Source organism: Carassius auratus, chromosome 22 (assembly GCF_003368295.1).
Source record: "Carassius auratus strain Wakin chromosome 22, ASM336829v1, whole genome shotgun sequence".
Lineage (NCBI taxonomy): Eukaryota > Metazoa > Chordata > Actinopteri > Cypriniformes > Cyprinidae > Carassius > Carassius auratus.
The window spans coordinates 2,365,886-2,383,569 of NC_039264.1; the positions used below are offsets into that span (position 1 = coordinate 2,365,886).

Sequence of the window (17,684 nt, forward strand, 5' to 3'; positions counted from 1 at the left end):
GAATAACCGTTGCGCTCTCATCATATTTATGTCGTCACGCGCATGACGCAGAGTTCTAGATATAGATAAAGTCAAGATAAATTAGCTAAAATTAGGTTCCTACAACAAAACATCTAATCTTTGCTCAATAATAATCCTACATTTTTTGCTGTTTTTCAAACTTGTTAATGTTGATATATTTTGCTTTTGTTTTGATTTGTATTCATGTCAGTCAGTCAGTGAAATGTGTGGAAAATGAAGAGAAAGGCAGCAGATAAAGCATCCTTCTTCAGGAAGAGTAGCATGAAGCAGCCAAATGACTCCAAGACACAGGAAAATAACAGGCAGGATGAAAGAGAGAAAGATTAGACTGACCCAGAGAGTGAGGGAGAAGAATTTCCAGAGAGCACAAGCCCAAGAGAAATGTTAGGTATACCTCCACTCACACACTTGACTACTTTACTGGTATATGTTTAAATACAAATGATATAGAAATCAATTATATTAAACTGTTTAAAGCATATGAAAACAAACTGAGACTGATTTTAGTTTTCTAGCACTTTCTCAGACAGTTCAGGAGACAGACTTTGAGAATGTGAAGTTTGTACTATAGTTTAACTAGTAACATGTAATTTGGAAACAGCTTGTAAGTTTGCTGAATTTTCATAGTTTACACTTGAAATAAAATTCACTTCAGTAAATAATTTATTGTCCTTTTTAAACTTTTCATTATCATTGGGAGATATGTATTCTCTTTTCAAAGTGAATTTCCTAAGTTTTATTTTATTAAATAACTTGAGGGTAAGTAAGATTATGACGCTCAGGATTTTGGTAACCTTTAATAAAAAAAATGCCATTGTAGGCTAGCTATTGTACATTCCCAGCCGGCACATGACCAACCTTCAACGTTGAAATATGGCTGAAATAAGGTCAGTTGTGGTTTCAATGTTGAAACAACGTTGATTCAATGTTTAAAGATGAACGGTTGAAAAACTTCCAGCACATGACCAACTTTCAATGTTGAAATATGGTTGAAATAAGGTCAGTTGTTTTAATGAAACAATGTTAAAAATGTTTAATGGTAAATGGTTGAAAAAGGTTATCAAACTTTTAAATTATTTATATTCAATTATTAAGAATTATTATTATTATTTTGATAGCATTTTTAAATATTTTTTAAAATATTTTAAATATTTTAGTCATGATATGATCATGATAGATTATAAAATATAAAATCTAAAGTTATATGTTAAATATTATCATCATTAACAACAATAAAACTATATATATATATATATATATATATATATATATATATATATATAAAATAGTTTAACTGTATATATATACACATTTCACTGCTTTATCACACTGAAACAACCCTCGATTCGATCATGATTGGTTAATCTTGCTGTCATTCAGGAAACTGGACATTGAATTGGTTCGCGCCTTTCTACATTTAAAAATATGACCGTTATTGTCGTCTTTCTGTGAGTGAGGCGGCTAACTGTGAGCTGCTGCTCGTTATAACTGACTGCTCGTTCGGTCCCGAATTATTTAATATTTGCCTGTTAATTTTTTATTTTATTTTGAGCGAATTTGGGTCGTGACATGTCAATGGAGAACAAAAACGGTGAACACAAGAAGGGTCAGATGTGTTCTGCGAGGTCCTGCAAACATACTGGCAAAATGAGGTAAGAAAATCACTATCTTTATTATTTTTTGAAAAGAGTTTACAAATGGGTAGCTTAAAGGACATGTAACCTGCAGATAAATAAATACCCGTGTGTGTATTTTGCATTGCTTTATCACAGATGATCAAGTTAGATGCTCACCTACTCTGTTGCTGGTAAGTTATGTGTTAATATCTCTTTTAGAGATTTTTCCAAATTTTCCTGATATGAATCCCATGCATTAGGTGTGTTATATATGTTTTTTATTCTTATAATAGTTTCAAAGGGTTTTCTGAAACATAAGTGCAAATGTCGGTACAATTTTAATGAATTAATGCAAATGGATAAAAAAATAATAATTAGGATTCTTTAAACCCATTGTTCTCAAAGTGTCAGGCCCCCTCTAGTTGTTACGCAGGTGAATCACTAAATTAAATATGTTAATACATTTTAATTTAATCTTTGAGTAAGTTTTTTTTTTGCACATTTAAGTATGTTACAGTTAATGTACAATACAGTTTTGTAACTTTTGTTTCATAATTAGGGAAAGGCGCAAGGCACCTATTGTATCCGTTAGCGTAATTTTTTCTTCCGCCGCAAGTCTATGGCAGCCCATAGAACCGATTATGGGAAACTTGTATAATTTGGCACACTAATAGAGGACAGTCCCAACATTAACTATAGCAAGTTTGAAGTCTCTAAATCCAACTCTCTAGCGCCACCACTTGTCCAAAGTTTCAATATTTTTATGCTAATAACTTTTGAACCCTAAGCCAGAAAATTATAATTATTTTTTCCTCTGAATCATTGGCTAATGCCAAGTCGATTTAACCCCAAAATTCAAAAATCGCAAGGTTTCGTTTTTTTTTCTATTTTACATTTTTAGAAAAACCTACTTTTTCGAACTCGTCCTAGACAGTCCGATTTTCACGAAAATTGGCTCAGATCATCTTCAGACCATGCTGGCAAAAATGGAATTCAAGTTGATTTGTTCAACCGTTCTTGAATGACACAAGAACAAATTTGATGAAAAGCACACAAAAATGCTTATGAGGCTAGGGGCCCTATCTTGCACCCAGCGCAATTGACTTTGTACACCGACGCATGTGTCATTCCTATTTTGCACATGTAATCTGCGCGTTGTTCATTATGCTATTTTAGGGGCGCATGCTTGACCATAATGTATAGCGTGCACAACGCGCATACACTTTGCTCATGTAATCTACACAGATGCAACAGTTATTTTTGCAAATCATAAATTGTTACACTAAAAACATATTAACACATGAGATGACGGAAATCATGACGCTATTTTGGGTGGGTTTCTCCCATCCTCATACAACACAACTTCTCTGTCTTTCACTGCTCTTACAAGAACATCAGTCTCCTCGGCTGTGAACCGCTCCTGGCGTGCGCCTGGTAAATACCCCATAATAGCAATCCATAATGGAACTTGCGCACCTGCTTTTAAAGGGATTGTTGGATGACGCTCTGATTGGTTTATTTCACGTTACGCCCAAACCACACCTATGAATAATGAAGCTACTTCAGACCAACCCATTTTAGATTTGCGCTGGGCGCAAGAGCCATTTATCCCGCCGGGAAAATAGCAACAGCGCCGAGACCCGCCCACAAAGTTACGTGCGCTTCGCACTTTGACACTTGCGTTTCAGATCGTTTAAATAGGGCCCTATATCTTGGCAACGGTTTGGCATATTGAGACCAAACTTGGTGTCTGTTATAATAACCATGACCTGAGACTACCTGCAGTGTTTCGACCCAGCGCCACCTAGTGGTCAGGAGATATGAAAAATGCATATTTTGGCTTATAACTTCTGGTTTCTTTAGATTCAGTGAGTCATGTTGAGTCGAATGATATCCAGATTTTCCATGTCAGCTATTTTAGGCGTCGGCCATTTTGAATTATGTTTTAAAATGCTGTATTTTTGAACGCATTATCGTATCGTTACGAAAATAATTACAAAAATATTCGGCTCCATGCCCTGAAGGTACTCAAAAAGTTTGGTGGCAGCGCCACCTTGTGGTCAAGAGTTATAATGAAATATCTAAAAAATGCAAATAACTTTTGAACTGATCAATTATGCCAAAATTGGCCATACTTTCTGTCCACCATTTTGATTAATGTTGAAAATCTACTTTTTCGAACTCCTCCTAGACCGTTAGTCTGATTTTCACCATATTTGGTGAATATAGATCATCTTCAGACCCCACTGGCCAAAAGTTATGGATTTCGTGTCGATATACGAAACGGTTCTCATTTAGCGCATCAACAAATTTGCTGGAAGGATGCCAAAATGCATTTGAGGCTGTATCTCTGCAAAGCTTTGACATATTTGCATCAAACTTTGTATCTGTTATTGTCACCTCAAACTGACCATGCCACATAAATTTGGTAACAGCGCCACCGCCACCTATTGGTCAAGACTAATAAACCATTCATTAACCATGAATAATTACACTTTTAAAAAATGCTAATAACTTTTAGTGCATTAGCTTATTGCAATGAAACTGGACTCAAAATATTCCCTGGCTTATGCCGACAACACAGATATCAAATATGCCAGAGTAAGCTGAACTTCCGGTCTGCCATTTTGATTTATGTTGAAAACCAACTTTTTCAAACTCCTCATCAACTGTTGGTCCGATTTTCACCAAATTTGAATCAGATGATCTTCAGACTGTGCTGACAAAATGTTATGGATTTTGTGTCGATAGACAAAACCGTTTTCACATGCCGCCGCGACGAAATTGAGGCATCATGCCAAAATTACACTCCAGCCTATATCACTGCAATGCTTTAGCATATTGACACCAAACTTTGTGTGTGCCATTGTCATCTCTCACAGAACACGGCAAAATGATTTGATAACAGCGCCACCTCTTGGTCAAAAGTGATAACCCATTCAATTATATTACTAGTGTTTGTATTTATGATTTTTCAGCCATTTCAATTGCAATCATCCTAAAATTGCTGTAATTGCTCATTGTTGCATTTGGTGTGATCCTCCATGCCAGGCTTAGCTACTAAATTTGCCGATTGAGTGCTTGCCCCAGTAATTGCTGCTTGCAGCTATATTTACATTTAAAATTAAATTTTAATTTAGACTTTTAAGTTTTAATTTACCTGTACGTAAGCACAGCGTAGTGTTAATGTTCAAACTGTATTTACCATGGTAAAAAGGCTGACAACAATTAATATTCTTATTAGAATAAAACTGCCTCATTTTTTAACGGTAGAGCTGTAACTGAATAGTTTGGCCTACTACACTGCTGAAATTTAATGTTGGTCATTATGGTGGAACTTAATATTTAATAACAAATATTTTCTGAAGTGGTACTTGGTATAGGAAGTTTGAGAACCAATGGTTTAAAGAAATGGTATAAAATGAAATCCTGCTTTTTAAGAACTTTTCAGTAAACCATGTCTTCTTTCCCCTTGTAGAGTCATCGAGGATCCAGCTTGTTCTTGAAACATTGGTAAGAAATTGTTCATCTGCTACATTGCACTGTCACTTCTGCTAGAGATGCTTTGACCTTTTGTGATAGGTTTTGATTGTACTTAGTTTATTAAAAATGTACTGAATTCGATTTGACTTGTTTTACTACACTGTAATGTTAGTGTTCTGATTAAAACAGTGTAACTGGGGGCTCTGAAAACACTGGTTGTGAATAATTTGTTAATACTGTTTCATCTGAATACATTAAATAAGTGTTTAATGAATAGTGTTGTCCACTTTGTTTCCAACCTCACTGTTGCTGAACTGTAAAGTGAAAATATTGTGTGATTTATTTTGCATTCAGTTTTCAGTTAAATATATTTCACAATATCAAAGATGGCTGAGGCGTTGGGACTCTCTCAAGGATCACCCGAAGCACAACCACACTATATGCACGAGGCTGTTGGGTCTAACATTTTAGAGTAGGTAGAAATCTCATTCTGCATTCCCCGCGGTAAAGAAGACACAGTCCGGGGGTGTTCTAACGGGGTTCTACCTCGGGGTACCCCCCCCAACGCTGGGCCCTTGGAATTGTCCTAATCTTCCCTCCCCTTACAGCGTCCCTGGTTGAAGGTTCCCTTCTCAAACCGTGCAACACATTTTCACTGCACAAATGTACACAACTCTTGTAATGAGACACATTACTAAAACATGTTTTTTACAGAAACTGTGGTTTTCCACCAAAATAAAAGATCCACTGGTTTCAGTCATAAAGGTACAAGGGTTTCTCTTGCAAGTGCTGCAAAAAATATGCATTTATATGCAAAAATATTTTACAAAAACCTTTAAATATTATTGTATTTGGATTGTTCTACTACATGTTTTTAACTATACATCCATGCATACTCTGCATAATAAAGCCATCCCAACAAACATGAGACGTCTATACGACGTGCAGATCAAGTCTAAATTGCGTCGGTCGGTCTGGACCATTTCTGGACGTCTACTCGACATGCAAATCCGGTTCATATCTGGACGTCAAACTACGATGTCCCTTGGACGTCGATATGAGGTTAAAAATTTGACCGTTGGCCTAAGGATTTTCTTTTAAACGTCTGTATAACGTGCAGAACAGGTTCAGGAAATCGACATAAGTTTTTTTTTTACACATATAAACACAAAGCAATCCTTTGATTTCTGATTTAAATATCACATGTTGCCTATACAGGGTTTTTCCTACATTGCAAATTTTTTGGCGGCCGCAAAAACTATTTTTGTCCCGCCAAAGCCTTATTTGATCTGTAATTGGGTTTTGTGAGTGAAGCAGACTACTGACAGAGAGAACGAGCACAGCGCCCCAACCCCGCGCGGGCACTCTCCGTCTTCAGTTCTGTCTTTCTCTCTCCCTCACATCAAAATCAGCTGATCCCAGGGTCGTTGCTGGTGGGGTGAAAGGTGGTGACGGTTATAGGGGCACACGGCTGAGGGGGTGCTCCTGGCGATCTCAACCGTCTGGCTGAGCCAAGCCTAAAATGACACTCGGGACAGTTGACAGGCCACTGCTGCTTGTGGTCACAAAAGCTTAACATTTTCACGTGTTTTTAAGCCTTGCCACTTGTCGATTTAAACATTAAAATGAGTTTAAAGCGTTCAAACACAAGACGTGGAAAAGCTCAACTGAGAAGCTGTTACTCGTGCGCTATGTTCGGTGAGCACGTGGAGAGAGACCCGCGTCTCACAGACAGCAACACTGAACCGAGCTCTCCTTTGTAAAGTTATCCTCAAAATTCCCCCTGCACCTGAACGAACAAATACAAATCGCAGTTTAAACAAACAGAAAAGGATGTGAAAGAGCCCAATTCAGCACCGCGGTGTTCTGGTGTTCTGAGCTCATGCAGAGAGAGGCATCTCAAAACGGCTAAACACTGAATTTGCCTTATTTTGCTCTTGTACCGTCAAATACAAATACCGTCAAATTCATACCGTCTTAGAAAGTATGTTCGAAAAAAACTGTCGATTATCTCTTAAAGGGGGTGTGAAATGCTATTTCATGCATACTGAGTTTTTTACACTGTTAATTAACGTGCAAACATCGCCGACGGCCCCAGTTTATTATTGTTTCACTTTGACAGCACATTAAACATCACTGTCTTACTTCATCTGGACAAACTGTGCATCAATTGAAAGTTTAAAGACTCTAGTTTCGATATTTGACCAATATTTTGATAAAACATTGTTGCAGTGACAGATATTTAATGATTTATGTCAGAAGTGCAAAATAATAAATCCGTATTATGCCACATTTTGAATAGAAATTCACCACTCACTCAAAGTCACGTCAGCAGCGGTTTATTTGTGTTCACATAGACTCACTGAACAGCGTCAATAAGGATTTATAGACCAAAGATGCATATCTGCGGAGATATATGGATATATTTACTGATGTTTAATTCATATTTCTTCAGACAGAATCGTCATTTCTATTCATTTTCCACGGATTTACGAGATCTGATGATAAACAGCCTCTCCCAGCGATCTGTGTGTGTGTGCAGTAGTCACAGCTCGTGCGGTGTGAGACTCAGACTCTGATTGGGTCTTCCCAGTGTCAATCTTAGAGTGTCATATATGGACACCGCCACATCGTGTCACATGCTTCCTGCACACTTCCTGGTAGTTATCTGGCCAAAACAACACCGAAACACCTCTGTACACACGAAATATCCAAATAATAAACCCGCGATTACGATAGTAAAGCTTGGTATGAGATTTTCTTGAGATCTGGGGCGTTTTTATAAAAAAAATCGAAAATGTACATGGGAAATGCTAACTTGTGCAGCGATGAAAAAGGCTACAAATAATATATTTTTACAACAGTAAACGACCAAATTCCACCCCTGATCGCTAAAGGAAGTTATTATAAACACTCGATCGGGGTTTAAAGTGAGTTTTGAGTAAAAGTGTACTAATAATTTCATAAATTGTCTGATGTAGCTTGATGCTAACGTTAGCTACAATGCTACTAATAGCAGGTGCTTTTCTTCTTCATAATGCATTTTTGTCTCAATAATTCACGTAAGGTCGTAAGAAAATGTTTTGTTGTATTTTTATAGTAAGACTTTTGATAAATAAGGGCTAATGCAAAGAGAGACTGAAGTGAGATTGCTGCTTTGTTGCTTTGTAAAGCCTGAAAAACCACAATCAATGCTAATAAAGGTGGAATAAAAACAAAAGAATAATGATAAAAGAATAATGTGGATAATGTGTCGTACCTGGCGGAGGTGTGAAAGACTCGTTTGGTGAGAACAATAGAATAATGAATGGGGAGTTTTGCAAAGCCAACACACACACAAAATACACAGAAGAGTTTACATGTGAGATCTTACAGGGATGACAAGGGCCATAAATCAATCTGATTAGCCTTCTCTAAAAACACACATGACATGGCCTTAGAAAATATTTCATAAAATCCACAGTTTTACAGATTCGATTATGAATTTTTTTATGAAGTTTTGGAAGACTTGTGGCCTTAGCTACACTGTGTTTTCAAACTCATTTCCTACATCAACATTTTTTTTACATACATTTAAAACATATGTTTTTAATATTTTTATTTTTGTTTTTATGTTTGAGCTTATATATCTCTATTATCATAACAGTCTGAGTGATTCTGATTCCTGAACAGTAAACTTTAAAGTGTCAGCTTTGTGAACAAAGGTTGATTATGTATCTAGTCAGAAACAATCATGAGCAGAAACCTTTTTATTTAGGGAATGTAATTTTGGTCTCCATGCCAAAAAAGGGGGGTTACTAGTAAGGGGTTAAAGAGTTGGATTCCCATGCTAAACATGGACAAAGTTTAAAAAATTAAGTTGTACGTTTGAAGGAGTATTTCTGTTCCCAAAATACTCCTTCCGGTTTGTCACAAGTTTGGGAAAGTTTTTTTCGAGTATGGCTCTGTGTGACGTTAGATGGAGCGGAATTTCCTTATATGGGTCCTAAGGGCACTTCTCCCGGAAGAGCGCGCGCTCCCGTATAGCAGAGCACTGAGAGCACAACAGACTTCACTGATCAGAGCGAGAGCGTCACCAAATGTCACAAAAGAAGTGTGTTTTTGGTTGCCAGGGCAAGACAACCCTGCACAGATTACCAAAGAAAAAACAGCATTAAGGGACCAGTGGATGGAGTTTATTTTACAGAGCATCAACGGAGTTGTGCAAGTGTTTGTTCCCTGCATTTCGAAGATGCTTGTTTTACAAACAAGGCCCAGTTTGACGACGGATTTGCACATTGTTTATTTCTTAAGGATGATGCAGTCCCAACGAAAAAGGGTCACGATCGTGTGTTGGAACCGCAGGCGGTGAGTAAAACTGCTTCAAATATCTCTGTGTTGTTAACTTAGCTATCGGTGCGTAAGCACATCAAGTAAACAACATGCGATGTTGTCATCAAACTGCACTTTCCACATGTACAGCTAAAAAAAAAAAAAAAAAAAAAAAAAAAGACGACAAAGTGGAACTTAGTCATTTTCCAAAACCGCTAAGCAAATATATACAGTTTCAGTACATACCACATAGAGACTTCGTTGCTGATGCTGCTCTTGTTAAATTTCAGCCTCGGGATCTGATTCTGGATCATAAATATACGGCTGAATCTGACTGTTAGCCATGGTTTGTTTTGGTTGGTTTTGTCCTCACGGTAATGTCACAGCTTCCAAACGCTCTCAACGCAAAAGCTTACTGGCGCTCGTGATTCTTTAGCTCCGCCCACACGTCACGCCTCCAGCCGCTCGTGTTTTTCCGGGAAAAATCGGTACAGACTATCTTTCTCTTATAAATATAATAAAACTAAAGACTTTTTGGAGTTATGAAGGATGCAGTACTACTCTATAGGTACTCAAGATTAACAGGATATTGAGTGAAAATGAGCATTTCACCCACCGCCCCCTTAAGTGAAAGTAAAAAGTTTAGAAAAAAATGGATGTGTATTATATTGGATGGATTCATGGTCTCTTAAAGTGACCGCACCTAATTTAGCTACTGGCTGCTGTAATGTTAATCTAAGAAAATGAAAGAAAGAAAATCACACACTGCTCTTGACTGAATTAATTTGTAGTTTTACCAAGATTTAATGCACAGTCAAACCAGCAATTATTCAGACACCAGATATATTTTTTTACTAGTAGGTGCAGGACACTATAATACATTTATGCAGGTGAGTATAGCAAAATAAAGTGAACTGCGACATATTATACCCAAAAATTCTTCATACAGTGGACCACTAGTGAAATGTATTAATGATAATAATAATATTGATAATAATAATAAAATTGGGACCAAAAATTATTCAGCACCATATTAAAAAAAAAATCTATACAGTTATGAGGTGTTTTGTGTGTGTGTGTTGACAAATCTTTTGCGATGTCCTAACAGCCAGGATTCCCACACAACACGTCTGTTAAAGTCTGATTTGTGACCTAATGACTCCTTTGAGCTGATTCATTGTAATGAATGGTTAAAGCACTTGGTCTGTCTGCCCGTCAGTGTCTGAACTGTTGTATAACAAATCATTACTTCTTAGAAGAACATACACATCTGAAATGAGAAAGTAAGTGTGCTTACCCCATTTAGCAAGAGTGTTAAGTAAAATTTAGCCTTAATAATCCACAGTATGTATAGGCCTATGACAATGTGTAGTAAATTACCTATAAAATAATTTAGTTTGAAGTTAGACTGGAGTGAGATGAAACTAGATCTGTTGCTATAGCTAGCTGCTAATTTTATAAAATTTTATATGGTAAAAAAATACACTATTACACCTTTTAACGTTATGTTTTTAATTGATATGATTATACTAAAATAATTATCAGGTCTATCAAAAAAGGATTTTATCTTTCTTAACTATGAAAGCCAGTCGTGGAAAAATCACAGCTTCTTTTGCAAAGAGGGCAAGAAAGGATGACAGTGATCATTTTTTCATTAATAAATAGGATAAGAAAAAAATCAGAAACTGTTTCTTTGTATTTATTTTAAATGTAACATTTATTGTCAATATTGGGATCATATGGGTACTAGGGTACTCTTTGCTGTGTTTTTTTGTTTGTTGTAAAAACCCTGCTATACTACTCTGTAACATTTAGGTGATAAATTAATGTAATCTATAAATGTTTAAAAACAAAGGCCTAATTAAAGTACCATAATGTGACCATATAAAATCTTACATGGATTTATTTATTTATCTGAGTGGTATTTTTCAATGCAGCATTGACAGAAACCGCAGTTTACATCTGTATTAGATCTATAAATTAAATATAGTTAAAGTTAAATAGATTAAAATATATTAACATGTAATATATTTAAATAGATTATTAAATTGAAATAGTATTATATGTTATTAAAAAATAAATACTTAACACACAGATTTAAATGAAATGAAATACAGTGTATACGTGCGCTCGCCACGAGGGAGAATTAACGTGATGTTACGTTAGTGACGTAAACGTGATGGCAGAAAAAAAAAGTAAACGTGATGGTGCAAACAACCATGAAGACGAAATAATAATTCAGTTTACTACAAAAGACTATAACTACCGCCATCCTTTAATTTATTTATTTCTACGTTGAGGACACTTTATAAACCTACAGAGATAGCTGACTAACGAACAACCTTCACAACGGGACGGCGCTAATTAACGTTACTTTGAAATTCAAACAGTAACGGTCATCTGACTACTGGTGTTGAGCCAAAGGTAAGCATAAATGTGCTTTTATTCTTCGTTTTATCAATCTAATGTTAAATTTCACTTCAGATTAATATTTCAAATTATTTATTTGGATTAGAAAGATTATATATTTTCAAATTAAATTAAATTAAATAATACATTTCTTTAATAATACAGCACAATATAGGGCTAAGTTGCACCAGGTCAGGAAAAAACACATAAGTTGCATCGGTGTATAAGAAACATTTTACTATTAATTTCAGAAATAATTTAAATACTGATAAATAAAACAAATGTAAAGAAACGTAAAAACTATAAACACTGTAAAGATTTTGTTTTCTCTCACTTCAAATCATTTAAATATAATGCTATTCAAAACAGAACAAAAATAAAAATATTTAGGCCTATGTATAAAATAAACTAATTCTAGTGCCATTAGTTACAAGCAGTATATCTTTTGTTAAATAAAGAAACCCCCCCCAAAAAAAAAAAAACACTGGCCATCTCAGTTTCTGTGAACCTCATCCTGAAATGTGGAAAACACAGAGGTACAGACAATGCTACTGTGTACAGACAGACTTGAGAGAGTGAGAACTATATTTATAGAAACTTTTAAGTGCCCAATTTTATGTTTACGTTGTGCTTAATGTTTCTTTAAGTTTATTTACCAGGAAAAAGATAAATTGCATAGAAATAAACATGAGATTAAATTGAATGCAGCCTAAGAGTGTTTATTTTTTTCCAGAAATCGTAACTCAATTTTAACCTCCTAGAGACGTCATATTGACGTCAATATTGGACGTCCAAAAGACGTCGAAAAAAGACGTCATAAAAACTTTCATTCTGGCTCTTCGGGGGACGTCATTTCAACGTCCGACAAAGACGTCGAAAAGACGGTGTTTCGACGTACTTTTGCTCAGCGGGATTGCTGCCATCATTTGATTTTTAGCCTTGCATGTACAGTGTTGATCTAAATGCAAACTAGGATCTAATTGAACATACAAGTGTGTATTTATACATGGTGCCAGGTACGTCGGTGAAACAACATCGTGTTATCAACGTTGATTAACTTTTCTAAATCAACACCTCATTCAGCGTTAATCCCAGGTCTGCAGAACGACCGTAATTCACCCGTGATCCAGGTAAGACGGTGAAACAGCGTCGCGATTTCAACAGTGAATCAACGTCGTGAATTCAACGTTGATCCAGTTTGCAAAATCGAAAGGTAATTCAACGTTGGTTCAACCCTGGTGCCTGACGTTGAATCAGCGTTGAAATGCCGGCAGGGTTATACATCATTGTGATTGGGCACATACCATACTTTAAATAGTATTTTAAGGTTGGATAAGTGCCGTGTTTGTTGGCAAAATTGTTTTTTGTGCCACCCCAAGGTAACTACCGGCCCCTGCCTGGCCACCCCTCTGAAGCATTCCTGGCTCCGTCACTGGGCCGACGTCCGACTCTCTAACCATTAAGCCACGACTAACCCATATCATACCATAGCATATATCATATCATGTCAAGAACAATCTCTTTATTAAACCATGCTTTTTTTAGTGTCTGACTCAAAGCAAAGCTTCATTGTAATCTTCATCCCAACACGGAAACATTTTTGACTTCCTGATTGACTTTACATCCATTTTAAACTGCGTCACAACAACTCCCTCAAGTATCGTTAAAATATAAAGAGTTTAACACGAGAGCGACATTCTACAATAATACATGATATTACAAGCAGAGAACTCAACTTACCGTCAACTCTGAGATCTGAAGACAAGGATTTTAACTCTGCATTTTAACTCTTCAAAATGCGCGTTTACTCTCGAGGGTACGTTCGCGTTTACTTTCGGTTTCAACACTCTTCTTCTTCCTCTTCCGCTTCTTCTTCTTCTTCTTTTATTATGAAGGCGGCTACAAACCCATTTAAAAGGTGAAATTACGCCTCCTACTGGACTGGGTGACGGATATTAATTACAACAAACCTTAAACAAACAAAATGATACAATTATTCTGTACACTTCATTACGTGATTCTAAATCCCATTTATTAAACCTACTTTTTCAAATAACTTATAATTGCATAATATACTTTATACTGTGCTGGAGCATTCTTTAGTATTGTCTTAACTGTTATATTTTCGATATTCAGAATACTTAATTCTTCTATTAATCTAATTCTTTCTCTTTCATATGCTTCTCAGTTTAATGGTATATGTTCACAGTCTCTGGTAGACCACATTTATTGTAATTATTATTCATGTTTACCAATAATAAATAGTGACTGATTAAGTCAAGTAATAATAATAATAATAATAATAATAATTAATATTGTCATCATTTAAAATGTATTTGTCTTACTTGGACATATTGTTATAAAAACTAAGTTTGTTAATAGAATTATTATTATTATTATTATTATTATTATTGTTATTATCATCATCATCATTATTATTATTATTGTTATTATTATTGTTGTTGTTATTATAAATGTTTGATCTAAATCTCTAAATTGTCCTATGGTTTGACTCTCTCAAGGATGTTCAATAAATTTCAACTTTTATAAATTAAAAAGAAAAGCATACAATTGTTCATAAATACCTCAGACATAATTTTACAAGTCTTTATTTTAGAAATTGGCAATATGAACTTGAAACTCCATGGACAACTTCAATTAGTTAAAGGGCCAGAATTGTGTTTTACAAAAAAGCATTTTTACTGCAGATTTGTCAACTACGCAAATATATTTTCCTATCCATATCCTGAAAGAAAATATACTGAGTAAAACAAATTGAATAAACTTTACAGTCAGGTGTCAGTGTGTGATGTGTTCATTGGGATGGATGCGAGTGTTTAGGTGAAACTGTAGGTTTGGGGCCCTTTTGAAAATCAGCTTAGGGCCAGCCCTGGGTACAACTCTAAAACTGAAAACGAAGACTTATTTGATAAATTAGAAATGTGCTTAACATATTGTTTATCCAAATTCACTTTTATTAAGTGGCGGTGATTTTAATATTACTCTAGACAAGTCTCTTGACAGATGGCCTCCTCGTTCTCCAACTTCTTCCAATATCAGACTTAAGGCCTTTATGCAGAAATGTGTTATAAAAGACATTTGGAGGGAGATATACCCTAATTTAAAATCCTTTACATGGAACAATAAGGCATGTACTGCCATGTCTCATATTGATTATTGGCTAGCCTCTTACAGCTTACAGAAAGAAAAGATTTTAATTCACATTCTTCTTATGCCATTGACAGACCACAAATCAGTTTCTATTAATGTTGGTCTACAATCTTTCTCCAACAACCATTATAACTCTTACTGGAAACTTAATAATTAAATTCTGGACAACCAATCTGTTAAGATGACCATTCGCAGGTTGATTGCACATTATTTGAATTTAGCTCAACTGAGTTATGATTCTTGTAATAACTGGGAATTACTGAAGTTTGAAATTGGGACATTTTTAAGAAATTATGGAAGTGTATTAGCCAGTGCCAGGAAATATGAAGAAAGAAATATAATTTCAAAGATCACAGCCCTCATTTAAAGCAGTTCTGTCCTCAATTCTGTGGCAAATGATCTAGGTCCATGTTAACAGATGGATCTTCTAACCAAACCAAACTATGGATTGTCACCAAACTTACCTCAGTATCTCTAATTTGCAATTAATATTTTTCAATCCAGTGCAGAGCATTTTAACTCCATAATCCTGCAGATTATTATTGTTCATGTTCAACTCTTTCAGATTGGTATCTGATCCAAGAACTGAAGCCAGAGCTGGACAGCTTTTGTCAGTTAAGCCACAATCATTTAACCTACAAGAGAAATAAATCAAATCACAGAGTTAGATACATGTAATACATTTGTTAAATACATACACACATATATATATATATATTGTGACGCGTGTCCCGAGCTCTCATCAGTGTCGCCCTGGAAACGGAGCAGGCACACAGAGGGAGAGGGAGAGGGAGAGAGAGAGAGAGAGAGAGAGAGACTCACGTTGGCTATTTCTCCCACCTACTGGTTAATAAAAATCCATTCTTCAGGGAACTCACCTGCATCCTCGTCGGTGTGCTTCTTCACCCCGTCACACTGGTGGAGAATGCAGACATTGCAGTGAAGAAGTTACTGACCAGGACCTCTCCACATTTGATATAACCCCACTTGGATTGCTATGGACAGTTTTTTTCTGGTTGTTTGGCTCACGACCACTTTCTGTTTCCCCAGGTGGCGCTCCTCCCCCAAAGATGGAAGACCTGCTAAAACACCTCACCGAAGTGAGCATCCAGCAGCAGATCATGGAGCACATGGCCTCCCGACAAGGGGAAAGTAAACGCGAGCCTGCCGCACTCCGCATGACCGCTGCCCCGCTGACTCTGAAACCTGACCCCCGTGCACAGGCTGCACAGCACATGATGACGTCGAAACATTCCTCAAAATGTTTAGATTTATAGAATTCAGAAGTTGATCCATCCACACCAGGGATTTATTTAACTTAAGATCCTTAATAGCATGTAAGACTTCCTCTATACACATAGAATTATCACACAGTTGCTTTTTGTCTTCACTTATAGATTTAGTATTATTACGACTATCTAAGAAATCATTAGTATCTTTTTCATTAAAACTAGATTCATAAAGAGACCTATAGAAGGATGAACAATAACCAGCAATAGATCTCGGGTCATGTGTTAATATACCATTAATATTCAAATGTGAAACTGTATTTTTTTTAAATGATGACACGTGTCACAATTTATATAGATAATATTATTATTTATTATTATTATTATTATTATTATTATTGTTGTCACATAGACATAACAATCCAGAAAGGAACAGCATTACCTTTTTTGCAACAATTTCCACTGTTTGTGCTTTTTGTGTGTCTGGTGTCTTTAAACCCAGCAGACAGGACAAAGTAAATGCACATCTTCAGTCCCATGTCTAAAAGCTGTTATCCATGGAGCTATGAACATCTTGAGTTATTTGTTATCATACATTTGCAAGAAATAGTATTTAAGATTTTGTCATAATGTAAAGGCTTTCCAATGCCGTTGCCGTTGATGATAGGAGAAAGCAAGTTTGGTACGCGTACAAACAGAGTCCATGCAGAGGGTTATAGATGCATAAAAATGTCAAATTTATTCGTGAACTCATTATACATAATCTCAACTTCATGTGACCTCTCATTTTCTTCCAATGTACACACAAAGGCCATACCTAATGAACAGCATACAAATAAGAATCCACTTTCCAAGCTACTCTGTCGTGCGATCAAAAACTGTTTGCCTCTTAACCACCAACGCGCTCCACATGTTGCTCAGGTGCTCTAATTAAACCTAACCACAGCACCACCCAGTGGACAAAAACTTTACCATACCCAAAAATGGCTCCTACACACCGGCCCCTTAATTGATTAAGACATTTTGACATAACAATTACAAATTCCTACAAAATGGAGCCATGCATACAAATTCAAACTTTGTACCAATGTCTTTAGAGGACAATAAAACACTCAAAATATTGAATGCCCTAATTTAATCTGCTTCTAATAAAAGGCAAAGCTTGCTAATTGGACGTTCTAAGATGTTACTTTTAGTTTGAACTTTTGCTGAACGTACCAAGCCCTTGTTGTCAGGGTAGGTCTCCACAACTCTTCCAAGTAGCCATGAACCCCGTGGTGCTGTAGCATCAGCAATAATCACAATGTCTCCTGGAGAAAAACTTCTTCGTTCTTTATTCCACTTTTGTCGCTTTTGCAACAAGGGTAAGTATTCCTGTACCCATCGTTTCCAAAAGAGATTGGAAATATATTGCACCTGTCTCCATCTCTTTTTGGCATACAGA

General features: G+C 36.0%; 1 protein-coding gene across 1 annotated transcript in view; it reads right to left on the reverse strand.

Moving 5' to 3' along the window:
* LOC113039325 (NLR family CARD domain-containing protein 3-like) overlaps positions 1-13,704 on the reverse strand; it is a 72,643-nt gene extending 58,939 nt beyond the window's left edge. Inside the window, exon 1 of the mRNA XM_026197204.1 lies at positions 13,581-13,704. The gene's annotated coding sequence lies outside the window, so the exon portion shown is untranslated. The remainder of the gene's footprint in view (positions 1-13,580) is intronic.
* Between the last annotated feature and the right edge of the window lie 3,980 nt (positions 13,705-17,684).